The sequence below is a fragment of the Triticum aestivum genome, chromosome 3A, assembly GCF_018294505.1.
Source record: "Triticum aestivum cultivar Chinese Spring chromosome 3A, IWGSC CS RefSeq v2.1, whole genome shotgun sequence".
Lineage (NCBI taxonomy): Eukaryota > Viridiplantae > Streptophyta > Magnoliopsida > Poales > Poaceae > Triticum > Triticum aestivum.
Genome location: NC_057800.1, coordinates 669,052,034 through 669,070,652, shown reverse-complemented (window position 1 = coordinate 669,070,652; position 18,619 = coordinate 669,052,034).

The following is an 18,619-nucleotide window of genomic DNA, read 5'->3' as shown; positions in this document are numbered from 1 at the left end:
CCAAATGAGAAGAAACGAACTCATGCTTGGTAAAAAATGGCTTTGACATGAAACAATGCGATGCACCCGTGTCAAAAAGAACTTTTGCAGGAATATCATTAATAGGAAGGTTACCCATGATCACATCTGAAGAATCCTCTGCCTGAGCTGCATTCAGCATATTGACCTTGGCGTGCTTGGGATTATGCTTGACCACAGCTGTACTTGCCGATCTGACAGGAGGAGGAGGAGGAAGACGCCTCTGGTTGGTACACTTGTTGGCATAGTGACCCTTCTGTTGGCACTTGTTGCACGTGACCTCTGAAAGCGGACGGTGATACGGAGCACTCGATCTTGGCGCTTGAGACGAAGACTTGTTCTGAAAGCCTGGGTTGGGTGGGTGGGAGAAACCACTGCCACCTTTGCTCTTCTGCTGATACGGCTGACGGAACGGAGGAGGAGGAAGCCAATACTTCTGCTGCTTGACCACTTGAGTAGAGGAAGAAGGAGTAACATCTCTGGCACGCTTCCTGGAAGCATCACACCTCATCTGAGCAGCCTCTTGCTTCAGTGCCATGTTGTAGAACTCATCGTATCTCAACGGCTCAAAGAGGACAAGAGCGAGCTGAATTTCCTCACGAAGACCACCCCTGAACTGATAGATCATGCTCTTCTCATCAGGAACATCCTGCTTGGCAAAACGGGCGAGCTTCTGGAACAACTTGTTGTAGTCATAGACAGACAAAGAGCCTTGCTTCAGATTGCGGAATTCCTGACGCTTACTCTCAACCACACTTTGAGGGATGTGATGAGCGCGGAAATCTTGACGGAAATCGTCCCAAGTGATCAGACGTCCACCTCTGGAATCCTTGTACTGCTGGAACCACTCTGCAGCCTGATCTTTGAGCTGGAAAGAAGCGAACTTGACGAAATCTTCAGGCCTGACGTTGCTACATTCAAAATGCTTGCCCAGATCCACTAGCCAATCGTCAGCATCGGTAGCCTCAACACAACCGCTGAACGTCTTTGGGCCATTAGCAAGGAACTGGTTCAGAGTAGCAAAGTGGTGCTGATTATGGCCTTGATTCCCTTGACTGCCTTGATTGCGCTCTTGAGGATTTGCATGATCAACTGTGTATTTGCATTAGTAGCGGCCATCACAGCTTGCCATGCTTCCGGAGGAGGCGGAGGTGGAGGCGGATCAGGATTCGGAGTCGTGCGCGTTGGAGGAGCCATCCTGAAGAGGTTGACCACCATTAGCACATAGATAGACAACAATATAGAAGCTGAATCCAACGGAATGAAAATTGCAACATATAGTCTTCACATCCGAACAAAATGAACGAATGCATTCCTCTTCAAATGGTCACATATCCATAAATTGAGAAGCCACGAAGAATTAAGGAAGAGAAATAATTCAACAAGGTACGGATCAAGAACGAATAATCGGTAAGAAATCCCAATCTCAAACCAATATCCGTGGAAGAAGAACTAGAGCTACTAGAATTCCCACCTATGAAATTCCCGAACCTTTCCGGTTATGCAATCAGGTGTTGGGGATACAGGGGAAGCACAATATCTCACCCAAACTAGCAAATCCTACATCCAGCTGTATCCATCCTTCAACACATAACCAGGAAAACTTCGGAAACCATCTACCTCAACCTTCGAAAAGCATCCGTTATACAAGTTATGGCGATACTCCCGAACTCCCGCCCCAGTACTGGGTGGCGTCGAGGTTATCTCACCAACGAACTGCATAAAAGAGATTTTCGATGTCGGCGAACATATCTCAAGTATACCAGAATTGCAACGATAAAATTGTGACGACAACACCTCGGAGCTCAACTCCCCGGGACACTGCCACAACCCCTAAAGACAGGAGGCACCAAGAACAATGTTCTCGTCACAAAACCATCGGAACAAAACCAAGATACTCGCGTGATCCTAAAAAAAATTTTAGTGAAATTTGAGAAGAGAAGAGTCAAAACTCTACGCCAGGATGCCTTACCAGAGCGATGAGGAGACTGGGAAGTAAAAAGAATTCCTAAGCTCTCCGATATATAATTCCTAAGGACTCAAAACATTTTTCTAGACACAACTCGGCTGCTAAAAACGATCAAGCAATGGGGCTCCTAAGGTCGGGGAAGGCTCTGATTACCAACTTGTAACGCCCTCGATGCGGCTATAGCTCCCACGTGTCGAGGCACGACTTAGAGGCATAACCGCATTGAAAGCAATGTCGCAAGTCAGGCAATCATTACAACATCCCATGTAATATATAATAAAAGGGGGAGATAACATAGTTGGCTTACACTCGCCACGTCACATCAGAGTACATAAATAACATCCATCAAACAAACACTCATGGCCCGACTACGGCGCCAAAATAGAAAAGAACCCCAACATGCGACAAGGTCCTGAATCGATAACCCCAACTAGGCACCACTACTGATCATCCGGAAAAGACACGTAGTATCGCTGAGAGTCCTCGTCGAACTCCCACTTGAGCTCGTAATCGTCAACTGGAGCGGAATCACCTGGACCTGCATCTGGAGTTGTAGTATCTGTGAGCCACAGGGACTCAGCAATCTCACACCCACGCGATCAAAACTATTTAAGCTCATAGGAATGGATAAGGCAAATATATGTGGAGCTGCAGCAAGCGACTAGCATATGTGGTGGCTAACTTATACGCAAAAGAGAGCGAGAAGAGAAGGCGAAGCACGAGCGAGAAGCTAAAGGAACATCCTGCGCAAGCATAACTCCAACACCGTGTCCACTTCCCGGACTCCGCCGAGAAGGGGCCATCACGGTAACACACACGGTTGATTCATTTTAATTAAGTTTAGTTCAAGTCATCTACAACCGGACGTTAACAAATTCCCATCCGCCCATAACCGCGGGCACGGCTTTCGAAAGATCAATCCCTGCAGGGGGGTCCCAACTTAGCCCATAACAAGCTCTCACGGTCAACGAAGGAATAGACCTCCACCCAAGACACACCGATCAGACTCGGTATCTCGGTACAACAAGATGATTCGACAGGTTAAAACAAGTCCAGCAACACCGCCCGAATGTGCCGACAAATCCCGATAGGAGCTGCACATATCTCTTTCTCAGGGCACGCTCGGATAGGTCAAGCTACGAGTAAAACCAAACCTCAAGTTTCCCCGAGGTGGCCCCGCAGGCTGCCTGGTTCGGACCAACACTCAGAGGAGCACTGGCCCGGGGGGGGGGTTAAAATAAGATGACCCTCGGGCTCCGGAAACCCAAGGGAAAAAGAGGCTAGGTGGCAAATGGTAAAACCAATGTTGGGCATTGCTGGAAAAGCTTTAATCAAGGCGAACTATCAAGGGGTTCCCATTATAGCCCAACCGCGTAAGGGACGCACAATCCGGGAACATAACACCGATATGACGGAAACTAGGGCGGCAAGAGTGGAACAAAACACTAGGCGAGAGGCCGAGCCTTCCACCCTTTACCAAGTATATAGATGCATTAAGATAACATAGCAATATAATGATATCCCAACAAGTAAATAAATGTTCCAACAAGGAACGGCTCCAATCTTCACCTGCAACTAACAACGCTATAAGAAGGGCTGAGCAAAGCGGTAACATAGCCAATCAACGGTTTGCTAGGACAATGGTGGGTTAGAGGTTCAACATGGCAATTGGGAGGCTGACAAGCAAAAGGTAGGCATCGTAGCAGTGGCAAAGCAAAAGAGCGAGCAAACTAGCATAGCAAAGATAGTAGTGATTTCGAGGGTATGATCATCTTGCCTGCACAGTTGTCAGAGTTGACTGGATCCTCACAAGCAAACTCAACGGGCTCCTCGGTAGCGAACTCGTCTCCCGGCTCTACCCAACAAGACAAACAAGCAACAAGGATACAATCAACCACGGGCAAGACCAAGCAATATGATGAAATGACGATATGCTATGCGGGATGCGATGCGGGATGCAAAATGCAAGATATGACAGGAAATGCATGAACCTGGCATCAACTTGGAAAACCAAGTGTGCCACTGGATAGAGGGGATGAAATCGCTTGAAAACGATATAAAGATCATTGGAATCGGAGCTACGGTTTAGAAATGGCAAGCGTTTTAAGATATGACACCGGTCTGCGATTTACAGCAAGTAGGCATCTAAATGCAACGAAATGAACATGCTACAGCCACCAAACATGAAAACAAAATACATGGCAGTGATGTACACAAGATGGTTGACAAAACACTAGCACTGAGCCATAGGCAAATTCATCCATTAAGAGGTTCAAACAAGCATGGCTAAAACGCAAATGCAAAACAGATTTCAGACTTAGTGAAATTAACACTAGTCTGAAATTTCAGATCACGATGCTCTCTTCGGAGCAGCAAAACAACATGATAGAAAACCTGAACATGACAAGTAAGAACATGGCATGGAGCTACTCAACAAGCTTAATAAAACACCCAAAGTGACCTGGGGCCAAAAGGGTTCACAAAATACTCTACCGAGCTCACGAACATCGCTCGAACACAATCAGTTTTCAGACTTAGTGAAAACTGAGACATGCTGAAATTTAACTCACGAAGGCATGTAAACGAGCTCGATGCACTCACTACGGTGCAAGTCATGGCAAGGAAAGCATATAACCAGCAAGAAGGCACAAAGTGCTAGCTACACATGGCAAGAACGAAGGCATAGCATGCATGGAACACTAACGGTAGCATCGGCAAAATCGCAAACAAGTTGACGATCTGCCCAGATTAACAACGAAGCAAAAGTTGAGCTCGATTGAGTCAACCTAGAGCACTCCACATATGCCAACAAAGACATGGATGGATAGAGCATAACTTAAATATCAAAACTCCCTTACTGATCATCCTCAAAAGAGGCACGGATCGCTAGGAAACAAGCTGGACATATAGCATCATGAACTAAAATATCCCAGACTTAGTGAAAATCACTAAGTCCCTGAAATCTGCATTCTCAGGTACCCTACTTCGCAAGCTTGCACAAGACAACACACACATCCTAAAAATGCATGGGTGGCACCTCTGGAAAGAAGACAAAATGCTTCACAATACATCCCAAAGGGGCACAGGCATATCATGCACGAATTAAACATAGCAAAAATGACAAAAGTGCATGATGAACTAACGGATCTGCAATTTAACTCAGGAAGCCTCCTTCTAACATCATTTTGGGTATCAAGATGAACTCAAATGCAAATGATGCAATGGAATGAAATGATGTACATGTCGAGGCGAAGATTTTGATATATCATATGCCCAAAACGGAGGTACGGTTGCGGAGATACAAGCAGTCAAAGTAGCAAGAAAAATATAATGGGAGAGGGAGAAAGTCAACGGGGGGCGCTAGGGTTTACTGTAGCTACCCGCTCCCGATCCGATCTCGCGGCACAGAAGATGCCGGCGATGGCGCGGCGGCCGGAGAGAGGTGGAGGGGCGCCGGGGTAGCTCGCCGGCGTGGAGGAGGTGGTCGCCGGGGCCGATCCGGCGACCCGGGGCGGCGCGTGCGGCGGAGGGCGCCGGACGGGGCGGCGCCGGGCGAGGAGGCCGGCTCGGGCGCCCGGGGAAGCTCGCCGGCGACGAGGGCCCGCGGCGGCGCGGCGGCGGTCGGCGGAGGGCGTCGCCGGGCGCGGGGGGGGGAGAGGAGGCGGGTGGCGGCGCGGCGGATCTGGGCCGCGGGGGCCCCTCCTGGGCCTCCCGGGCCGGCGGCGGCGAAGTGGGCGTGCGCCCACGTGGCGGCGCGTGAGTGGGGTGCGGCGGCGGGGCGGACAACGTCCGGCGCGGGCGGACACGTCCGGCCCGGCGCGGGGAAGAGGGATCTGTTTTTTTATAACTAGGGTTTCGGACGGGGGAAGAAGAGATCCGAATGGAGGGGGTATAAATAGGCATAGAGGGAGCTAGGAGAGTCCAAATGAGGTGCGGTTTTCGCCCACACGATCATGATCGAACGCTCTAGGACAAGGAGAAGAGTTTGGTGGGTTTTGGGCCAAATTTGGGGGGGTGTTGGGCTGCAACACACACGAGGCCTTTTCGGTCCCTCGGTTAACCGTTGGAGTATCAAACGAAGTCCAAATGATACGAAACTTGACAAGCGGTCTACCGGTAGTAAACCAAGGCCGCTTGGCAAGTCTCGGACCAATCCGGAAATGTTTAAACCCCACACACGAAAGAAGACTAGAAATGACCACCGGAGGAGATCGAAGCGCCGGAATGCAAAACGGACAACGGGGAAAATGCTCGAATGCATGAGATGAACATGTATGCAAATGCAATGCACGTGATGACATGATAAGAGATGCACGAAAAAGAAAAACAACACACGGAGACAAAGACCCAACCCGAGAAATAAATATAACTTAGCGCCGGAGACGGCAAGAGTTGGAGTACAAATATGGAAAGTATATCTGGGGCGTTACAGTTTATTAGTCAATGAGTCTGAACCTTTCAGATCCATGTGTGCTTTACAAATCTCTATGTCATCTTGTAGATGCAGCTACCACGCGCTACTTGGAGCTATTCCAAATAACTGTTCTACTATATGAATCCGGTTTACTACTCAGAGTCATCCGGATTAGTGTCAAAGTTTGCATCCATGTAACCCTTTATGACGAACTCTTTTACCACCTCCATAATCGAGAAAATTCCTTAGTCCACTAGTTACTAAGGATAAGTTCGACCGCTGTCATGTGATCCATACCTGGATCACTCTTGTACCCCTTGACCGACTCATGGCAAGGCACACTTTCAGGTGCGGTACACAGCATAGCATACTGTAGAGCCTATGTCTAAAGCATAGGGGACGACCTTCGTCCTTTCTCTCTCTTCTGCCGTGGTCAGGTCTTGAGTCTTACTCAATGCTCATACCTTGTAACACAACCAAGAACTTTGCTGATCTATTTTGAACTCCTTCAAAATCTTGTCACGGTATGTATTTATTTGAAAGTACTATTAAGCATTTTTGATCTATCCTTATAGATCTTGATGCTCAATGTTCAAGTAGCTTAATCCAGGTTTTCCATTGAAAAACACTTTTCAAATAACCCCGTATGCTTTCCAGAAATTCTACATCATTTTTGATCAACAATATGTTAACAACATATACTCATCAAAAATTCTAGAGTGCTCCCACTCACTTCTTTGGAAATACAAGTTTCTCATAAACTTTGTATAAACCCAAAATCTTTGATAATCTCATCAAAGCGTATATTCCAATTCCGAGATGCATACTCCGGTCCTTAGAGGATTGCTGGAGCTTTGCATACTTGTTAGCATCTTTCAGGATTGACAAAACCTTCTGGTTGTATCACATACAACCTTTCCTCAAGAAAAACATCGAGGAAACAATGTTTTGACATCCTATCTACAAGATTTCATAAATAATGCAGTAATTGCTAACATAATTCCAACAGACTCTTAGCATCGCTACGAGTGAGAAAGTCTCATCATAGTCAACTCCTTGAACTTGTCAGAAAACATCTTAATGACAAGTCAAGCTTTCTTAATGGTCACACTTACCATCATTGTTCGTCTTCCTTTTAAAATCCATCTGCACCCAACAGCCTTACGACCATCAAGTAGTTCTTCCAAAGTCTATACTTTGTTTTTATACATGGCTCCTCTCTCGGATTTTATGGCCTCGAGCCATTCGTCGGAATCCGGGCCCACGATCGCTTCTCCATAGCTCGTAGATTCATTGTTGTCTAGCAACATGACTTCCAAGACAGGATTACGTACCACTCTGAAGTAGTATGCATCCTTGTCGACCTATGAGGTTTGGTAGTGACTTGATCCGAAGTTTCATGATCACTATCATAAGCTTCCACTTCAATTGGTGTAGGTGCCACAGGAACAACTTCATGTGCCCTACTACACACTAGTTGAAGTGATGGTTCAATAACCTCATCAAGTCTCCTCCATCCTCCCACTCAATTCTTTCGAGAGAAACTTTACCTCGAGAAAGGACCCATTTCTAGAAACAATCACTTTTGCTTCCGGATCTGAAATAGGAGGTATACCCAACTATTTTTGGGTATTCTATGAAGATGCATTTATCCGCTCTGGGTTCGAGCTTATCAGCCTGAAACTTTTTCACATAAGCATCGTAGCACCAAACTTTTAAGAAAGGACAGCTTAGGTTTCTCTAAACCATAGTTCATATGGTATCGTCTCAACGGAATTGTGTGGTGTCGTATTTAAAGTGAGTGCGGTTGTCTCTAATGCCTAACCCATAAATGATAGTGGTAATTCGATAAGAGACATCATGGTATGCACCATATCCAATAGGGTGCAGTTGTGATGTTCGGACACACCATCACACTATGGTGGTCCAGGCGGTATTAGTTGTGAAACAATTTCCACAATGTCTTAATTGTGTGCCAAACTCGTAACTCAGATATTCATCTCTATGATCATATCATAGACATTTTATCATGTTGTCACGACGATCTTCAACTTCACTCTGAAATTACTTAAACCTTTCAATAATTCAGACTTGTGTTTCATCAAGTAAATATACTCAGCATCTACTCAAATCATCTGTGAAGTAAGAACATAACGATATCCACCGCGTGGCTAAGCACTCATTGGACTGCACACATCAAAATGTATTACTTCCAACAAGTCGCTTTCTTGTTCCATCTTATTGAAAACGAGGCCTTTCAGTCATCTTGCCCGTGTGGTATGATTTGCATGTCTCAAGTGATTCAAAATCAAGTGAGTCCAAACGATCCATCTGCATGGAGTTTCTTCATGCATATCTACCAATAGACATGGTTCGCATGTCTCAATCTTTACAAAAATGAGTGAGTCCAAAGAACCATCAACATGGAGCTTCTTCATGCGTTTTGTACCAACATGACTCAAATGGCAGTGCCACAAGTACGTGGTACTATCATTACTATCTTATATCTTTTGGCATGAACATGTGTATCACTACGATCGAGATTCAATAAACCATTCATTTTAGGTGCAAGACCATTGAAGGTATTATTCAAATAAACAGAGTAACCATTATTCTCCTTAAATGAATAACCGTGTGGCGATAAACATAATCCAATCATGTCTATGCTCAACGCAAACACCAAATAACAATTATTTCGGTTTAACACCAATCCCGATGGTAGAGGGAGCGTGCGATGTTTGATCACATCAACCTTGGAAACACTTCCAACACATATCATCATCTCACCTTTAGCTAGTCTCCACAGCCTTTTATTTCAAGTTACTAATGCTTAGCAACCAAACCGGTATTTATTACCCCGGTGCTACTAGGAGTACTAGTAAAGTACACAATAATATGACGTATATCCAAAATACTTCTGTCGACCTTGCCATCCTTCTCATCTACCAAGTATCTATGGTAGTTCTGCTTCAGTGACCGTTCCCCTCATTATAGAAGCACTTAGTCTCGGGTTTGGTTCAACCTTGGGTTTCTTCACTAGAGCAGCAACTGATTTTCTGTCTCATGAAGTATCCCTTCTTTCCCTTGCCCTTCTTGAAACTAGTGGTTTAACCATCAACAATTGATGCTCCTACTTGATTTCTACTTTCGCGGTGTCAAACATCGCGAGTTGCTCAAGGATCATCATGTTTATCCCTGATATGTTATAGTTCATCACGAAGCTCCAATAGCTTGGTGGCAGTGACTATGGAGAACCATCACTATCTCATCTGGAAGATTAACTCCCACTCGATTCAAGCGATTGCAGTACTCAGACAATCTGAGCACATGCTCAACGATTGAGTTTTCTTCCCTTAGTTTGCAGGCTTAAGAAACTTGTCAGAGGTCTCATACCTCTTAATGTGGGCACTAGTCTGAAATCCCAATTTCAGTCTTTCGAACATCTCATATGTTCTGCGACGTTTCAAAAACGTCTTTGGTGCCACAATTCTAAACCGTTAGTATTACGCACTGAACTATCACGTAGTCATCAAAACGTGTATGTCAGATGGTTCCCAACATCTACAGACGACGCTCGAGGTTCAACACACTGAGCGGTGCATTAAGGACATAACCCTTCTGTGCAGCAATGAGGACAATCCTCAGTTCATGCACCCAGTCCACATAATTGCTACTGTCAACTCTCAACTAAATTTTCTCTAGGAACATGTCTAAAATAGTAGAACCAAAGCATAAGCTACAACATAATTTACAAAGACCTTTTGACTATGTTCATGATAATTAAGTTCATCTAATCAAATTATTCAATGAACACCCACTTAGATAGACATCCCTCTAGTCATCTAAGTGATACATGATCTGAGTCAACTAGGCTGTGTCCGATCATCACGTGAGACGGACTAGTCATCATCGGTGAACATCTTCATGTTGATCGTATCCACTATACTACTCATGTTCAACCTTTCGGTTTTCCGTGTTCCGAGACCATGTCTGTATATGCTAGGATCGTCAAGTGAACCTAAGTGTATTGCGTGTGTAAATCTGGCTTACACCCATGTAAATCTGGCGAACGTTAGAACCTATCACACCCGATCATCACATGGTGCTTCGGAACAATGGACCTTAGCAATGGTGCACAGTTAGGGGGAACACTTTCTTGAAATTATTGCGAGGGATCGTCTTATTTATGCTACCATCATTCTAAGAAAATAAGATGTAAACATGACAAACATCACATGCAAATCATAAAGTGACATGATATGGCCAATATCATCTTGCGCCTTTGATCTCCATCTTCGAGGCGCGACATGAACACCATCGTCACTGGCATGACACCATGATCTCCATCATCATGATCTCCATCATCGTGTCTTCATGAAGTTGCCTCGCCAACTATTACTTCTACTACTATGGCTAACGGTTAGCAATAAAGTAAAGTAATTACATGGCATTTTCATTGACACGCAGGTCATAAATAAATTAAGACAACTCCTATGGCTCCTGCCGGTTGTCATACTCATCGACATGCAAGTCATGATTCCTATTACAAGAACATGATCAATCTCATACATCACATATATCATTCATCACATCCTTTTGGCCATATCACATCACATAGCATACCCAGCAAAAACAAGTTAGACGTCCTCTAATTGTTGTTGCATGTTTTACGTGGCTGCTATGGGTTTCTAGCAAGAACGTTTCTTACCTACGCAAAACCACAATGGTGATATGCCAATTGCTATTTACCCTTCATAAGGACCCTTTTCATCGAATCCGATCCGACTAAAGTGGGAGAGACAGACACCCGCCAGCCACCTTATGCATCAACTGCATGTCAGTCAGTGGAACCTATCTCACGTAAGTGTACGTGTAAGGTCGGTCCGGGCCGCTTCATCCCACAATGCCGCCGAATCAAGATAAGACTAGTAACGGCAAGAAAATTGAACAAATCATCGCCCACAACTACTTTGTGTTCTACTCGTGCATAGAATCTACGCATAGACCTAGCTCATGATGCCACTGTTGGGGAATGTAGCAGAAATTTAAAATTTTTCTACGCATCACCAAGATCAATCTATGGAGTCATCTAGCAACAAGGGGAAGAGGAGTGCATCTACATACCCTTGTAGATCACGAGCGGAAGCGTTCAAGAGAACGGGGTTGATGGAGTCATACTCGTCGTGATCCAAATCACCGATGACCGAGCGCCGAACGGATGGCACCTCCGCGTTCAACACACGTGCGGTTGGGAGAGACGTCTCCTCATTCTTGATCCAGCAAGGGGAGAGGAGAGGTTGATGGAGATCCAGCAGCACGACGGCGTGGTGGTGGAAGCAGCGGGATCTCGGCAGGGCTTCGCCAAGCACCAACAAGAGGGAGAGGTGTCACAGAGGGAGAGGGAGGCGCCAGGGACTTACGTGTGGCTGCCCTCCCTCCCCTCCACTATATATAGGGGCCAGGGGGGCGCCAGCCCCTCTAGATCCCATCTAGATGGGGGGCGGCCAAGGGGGTGGCTTGGCCCCCAAGCCAAGTGGAGGCGCCCCCCACCCCTAGGGTTTCCAACCCTAGGCGCAGGGGGAGGCCCAAGGGGGGCACACCAGCCCACCAGGGGCTGGATCCCTTCCCACTTCAGCCCATGGGGCCCTCCGGGATAGGTGGCCCCACCCGGTGGACCCCCGGGACCCTTCCGGTGGTCCCTGTACAATACCGGTGACCCCCGAAACTTTCTCGATGGCCGAAACTGGTCTTCCTATATATAAATCTTTACCTCCGGACCATTCCGGAACTCCTCGTGACGTTCGGGATCTCATTCGGGACTCCGAAAAACTTACGGGTTACTGCATACTAATATCTCTACAACCCTAGCGTCAACGAACCTTAAGTGTGTAGACCCTACGAGTTCGGGAACCATGCAGACATGACCGAGACAACTCTCCGGCCAATAACCAACAGCGGGATCTGGATACCCATGTTGGCTCCGACATATTCCACGATGATCTCATCGGATGAACCATGATGTCGAGGATTCAATCAATCCCATATTCAATTCCCTTTGTTAATCGGTACGTTACTTGCCCGAGATTTGATTGTCGGTATCTCGATACCTTGTTCAATCTTGTTACCGGCAAGTCTCTTTACTCGTTCCGTAACACATCATCCCGTGATCAACTCCTTGGTCACATTGTGCACATTATGATGATGTCCTACTGAGTGGGCCCAGAGATACCTCTCCGTTTACACGGAGTGACAAATCCCAGTCTCGATTCGTGCCAACCGAACAGACACTTTCGGAGATACCCGTAGTGCACCTTTATAGCCACCCAGTTACGTTGTGGCGTTTGGTACACCCAAAGCATTCCTACGGTATCCAGGAGTTGCACAATCTCATGGTCTAAGGAAATGATACTTGACATTAGAAAAGCTTTAGCAGACGAACTATATGATCTTGTGCTAGGATTAGGATTGGGTCTTGTCCATCACATCATTCTCCTAATGATGTGATCCCGTTATCAATGACATCCAATGTCCATGGTCAGGAAACCATGACCATCTATTGATCAACGAGCTAGTCAACTAGAGGCTTACTAGGGACATGTTGTTGTCTATGTATTCACACATGTATTACGCTTTCCGGTTAATACAATTATAGCATGAACAATAGACAATTATCATGAACAAGGAAATACAATAATAACCATTTTATTATTGCCTCTGGAATATCAAGTATAACAAAGTCCGTTAAAATAGTAACGTTTGCAACCACAACAGGAACATCCTCACAAATACCAACAGGTATAGCAGTTGATTTATCAGCCATTTGCAAAGATATTTCGGTAGGTGTCAACTTATTCAAGTCAAGTCTACGATATAAACACAGAGGCATAACACTAACACCGGCTCCAAGATCACATAAAGCAGTTTTAATATAATTTCTTTTAATGGAGCAAGGTATAGTAGGTACTCCGGGTTCTCCAAGTTTCTTTGGTATTCCACCCTTAAAAGTATAATTAGCAAGCATGGTGGAAATTTCAGCTTCCGGTATCTTTCTTTTATTAGTAATGATATCTTTCATATATTTAGCATAAGGATTTGTTTTGAGCACATCAGTTAATCGCATACGCAAAAATATAGGCCTAATCATTTCAGCAAAGCGCTCAAAATCCTCATCATCCTTTTTCTTGGATGGTTTCAGAGGAAAAGGCATGGATTTCTAAACCCAAGGTTCCCTTTCTTTACCATGTTTCCTAGCAACAATGTCTCTTTTATCATAACGTTGATTCTTTGATTGTGGGTTATCAAGATCAACAGTAGGTTCAATTTCTACATAATTATCATTACTAGGTTGAGCATCATCATGAACATTATCACTAATATTTTTACTAGGTTCATGTTCATTACCAGATTGTGTTTCAGCATTAGACATAGATATATCATTTGGATTATCTGGTGGTTCAGCAATAGGTTCACTAGAAGTTTGCACAGTTCTATCATTTTTCTTCTTCTTCTTTTTAGAAGAACTAGGAACATCAATATTATTTCTTTGAGAATCTTGCTCGATTCTCTTAGGGTGGCCTTTAGGATACAAAGGTTCCTGAGTCATTCTACCAGTTCTAGTAGCCACTCTAACAGCATAATCATTTTTCTTTCTATTCATTTCATTTAGCACTTACTTTTGAGCTTTAACTACTTGTTCTACTTGAGTGGTAACCATAGAAGCATGTTTGCTAATAAGTTTAAGTTCACCTTTAATATCAGCCATATAATCACCCAAGCGTCTAATCATATAAGAATTTTCTTTTAATTGTCTACCAAAATAAGCATTGAAGTCGTCTTGTTTAAACATAAAGTTATCAAACTCATCCAAGCACTGACTAGCAATTTTAGTAAGAGGGACTTCAGCTTTATCATATCTATAGAGAGAATTTACCTTTACTACCTGTGTCGGGATATCGGGATCAGGAGGTTCTTCAGTAAATAAATAATTGAGATCATAAGTTTCTTCAACAGGCGGTGAATTAAGACCATGTATTTCTTCAATAGGAGGTAAATTCTTAACGTCTTCAGCTTTAATACCTTTCTCTTTCATAGATTTCTTTGCCTCTTGCATATCTTCGGAACTGAGAAATAGAACACCTCTCTTCTTCGGAGTTGGTTTAGGAATAGGCTCAGTGATTGGAGCAGGAGCTGGCTCAGGAGGTGCCCAATTATTTTCATTTGTCAACATATTATTCAATATAATTTCAGCTTCATCCGGTGTTCTTTCCCTGAAAAGAGAACCAGCACAACTATCCAGGTAATCTCTCGAAGCATCAGTTAGTCCATTATAAAAGATATCAAGTATCTCAGGTTTCTTAAGAGGTTGATCAGGCAAATCATTAAGTAACTTGATAAGCCTCCCCCAAGCTTGTGGTAGACTCTCTTCTTTAATTTGCACAAAGTTGTATATTTCCCTTAAAGCATCTTGTTTCTTATGAGCGGGGAAATATTTAGCAGAGAAGTAATAAATCATATCCTGGGGACTACACACACAACCAGGATCAAGAGAATTAAACCATATATTAGCATCACCCTTTAATGAGAACGGAAATATTTTGAGTAAATAGAGGTAACGTGATCTCTCATTATTAGTGAACAGGGCAGCTATATCATTTAACTTAGTAAGATGTGCCACAACAGTTTCAGATTCATAGCCATAAAACGGATCAGATTCAACCAAAGTAATTATATCAGGATCAACAGAGAATTCATAATCTTTATCAGGAACACATATAGGTGAAGTAGCAAAAGCAGGGTCGGGTCTCATTCTATCTCTTAGTGATTCTTTGTTCCATTTAATTAATAACCTATTAAGCTCATATCTATCTTTGCAAGTAGAAATAGCAGCAGAAGATTCCATATCAAAAAGATAACCCTCAGGAATAACAGGCATATTTTCATCATCACTATCATCATCGTATTCAGATTCAATAATTTCTTTTTCTCTAGCCCTAGCAATTTGTTCATCAAGAAATTCACTAAGGGGCACAGTAGTATCAGGCATAGAAGTAGTTTCATCATAAGTATCATGCATAGTAGAAGTGGCATCATCAATAACATGCGACATATCAGAACGAATAGCAGAAGCAGGTGTAGGTGTCGCAAACTTACTCATAACAGAAGGTGAATCAAGTGCAGAGCTAGATGGCAGTTCCTTACCTCCCCTCGTAGTTGAGGGATAGATCTTGGTTTTTGGATCTCTCAAGTTCTTCATAGTGTCCAGCAGATATAAATCCCAAGTGACTCAAAGAATAGAGCTATGCTCCCCGGCAACGGCGCCAGAAAAAGGTCTTGATAACCCGCAAGTATAGGGGATCGCAACAGCTTTCGAGGGTAGAGTATTCAACCCAAATTTATTGATTCAACAAAAGGGGAGCCAAAGAATATTCTCAAGTATTAGCAGTTGAGTTGTCAATTCAACCACACCTGGAAAATTATTATCTGCGGCAAAAATTTTAGTAGCAAAGTAATATGATAGTGGTGGTAGCGGCAACAAAAGTAAAGACAGCAAAAGTAATGTTTTTGGTATTTTGTAGTGATTGTAATAGTAGCAGCGGAAAACTAAATAAGTGTAAACCAGTATATGGAAAACTCATAGGCACCGGATCAGTGATGGATAATTATGCTGGGTGCGGTTCATCATGTAACAGTCATAACATAGGGTGACACAGAACTAGTTCCAATTCATCAATGTAATGTAGGCATGTATTCCGTATATAGTCATACGTGCTTATGGAAAAGAACTTGCATGACATCTTTTGTCCTACCCTCCCGTGGCAGCGGCGTCCTATTGGAAACTAAGGGATATTAAGGCCTCCTTTTAATAGAGAACCGGAACAAAGCATTAGCACATAGTGAATACATGAACTCCTCAAACTATGGTCATCACTGGGAGTGGTCCCGATTATTGTCACTTCGGGGTTGCCGGGTCATAACACATAGTAGGTGACTATAGACTTGCAAGATAGGATCTAGAACTCTCATATATTCATGAAAACATAATAGGTCCAGATCTAAAATCCTGGCACTCGGGCCCTAGTGACAAGCATTAAGCATAGCAAAGTCATAGCAACATCAATCTCAGAACATAGTGGATACTAGGGATCAAACCCTAACAAAACTAACTCAATTACATGATAAATCTCATCCAACCCATCACCGTCCAGCAAGCCTACGATGCAATTACTCACACAAGGCGGTAAGCATCATGAAATTGGTGATGGAGGATGGTTAATGATGACGACGACGATGAATCCCCCTCTCCGGAGCCCCAAGCGGACTCCAGACCAGCCCTCCCGAGAGGTTTTAGGGCTTGGCGGCGGCTCCGTATCGTAAAATGCGATGATTTCTTCTCTCTGATTTTTTTCTCCCCGAAAGCACATATATAGAGTTGGAGTTGGCGTCGGAGGGTCAACAGGGGGCCCACGAGGTAGGGGACGCGCCCTAGGGGGGCGCCCCCCACCCTCGTGAGAAGGGTGTGGCCCCCCTGGTCTTCATATTTGGCGAGGATTTTTTATTATTTTTTCTAAGACCTCCCATGGAGTTTCAGGTCATTCCGAGAATATTTGTTTTCTGCACATAAAACAACACCATGGTAATTCTGCTGAAAACAGTGTCAGTCCGGGTTAGTTTCATTCAAATCATACAAGTTAGAGTCCAAAACAAGGGCAAAAGTGTTTGGAAAACTAGATACGATGGAGATGTATCATGGCCCACTAGCGACAACCACCTAACGGCCACTTTCTTTGTCGTCTGCTAGCAGACGACAAAGAAAGTGCACAAAATGACGTCCGTTAAGAACCTAGCCCTAACTAAAAATCAAACACGCCTATGCCCGACCCCTCTCTCTCTGCCCCCTCTCTCCGCCTCGTGCCCGAGCCGCCGCCGCCCCGCGCCACCCCAGTCGTCGGCCGCCCCGCGCCACCCACATTGCCGCGCCGCCCCGGCGACCCCCTCTCCGCCCCCGCGCCAACCCCGTCGCCCCGCCCCCGTGTCGCCGCCGCCCCATGCCACCCACATCGCCGCGCCGCCTCGGCGACCCCCTCGCTGCCCCCGTGCCAACCCCGTCGCCGCGCCGCCGCCGCGACTGTGACGAGGTGTTCAACTACTGGGAGCCCATCCACTTCCTCCTCTACCGCTCCGGCTTCCAGACCTTGGAGTACAGGTACGCTCTCCGACCTCACAGCCACTAGTCTAAACCCTAGCTGTACCAGCCGTTTCGTTGCTTGATTCGTGGTAGTGGATTGGCAGGGGTTTAGGAGTGTATGGGTTAGTGCTCATGATTTGGGTTAGGAGAGAGTCGTGATGGGAGGTTTGCCTAGTGACTGCCAGTGGTTTTTCGTGGGGATGCACAGATCCGCTTCACTGTGCGGCATAATTTACTCTGATTTCTTCACGATGTGGGGGTAGCTGCAGGTTACTATGCTCGCATATACCGGGGATGGTTCGGAGGATTTGATGGAATCATTTGATTGATCTATTGAAGGGATTTGGGGGTGCATGCATTTTCTCATTCAGTTATTCTGAAGGTTTACTGTTCTAAAAGGGGCCGTCTAGCGCTTATGCTTCTTAGTAAGCTAGAACACTTTGTCAAATATGGTGTTCTAGGTTTGGTGGGAGTAGTGAAGTTTGCAAGTTCGCAGCTCAAGCATCTAAATGTGTCAGACTGTAATATTACACTTTCATTTTGATTCAAGTGGACAAACAAATGTGTTTACACTTTCCTGACCTGGACTGCATATGCCTTGCTTAGTGCCTTGGTTTTATCTGGTGAGTTTCCAAGGTGATTTGAAGGGTCGAAGATGCAAAAAATTTGGGTTTTGTCCTAGTGATAATGTGTCCGGGGTTTTTTGAATTTTTTCCATGGTCTCAAAGACTCACAGTGTTATGCAAAAAAAGCATCACTTCCTCCTTAATATCTGTGGAATGTTGATTTGAAATAAGAGAGATTTTTAGTCAGGTAGAAATTACGATGGAGAAGTCAGGTAGAAATTTGGTTTACATTTTCAGTTTTGTTTCATGTAGAAAGAAATCCCTAGTTTTGAAGGGTTCAAGTTGTTGCCATCATATGTCCGCAAGTGCATTGCTTTTTGAATGTGAAATGATAACTTCGTGTAGTTGATTATCTTTTGCTCAACACTTCTGCTGCTATAATGTTGTATGATAATGTTGTAAGGGTA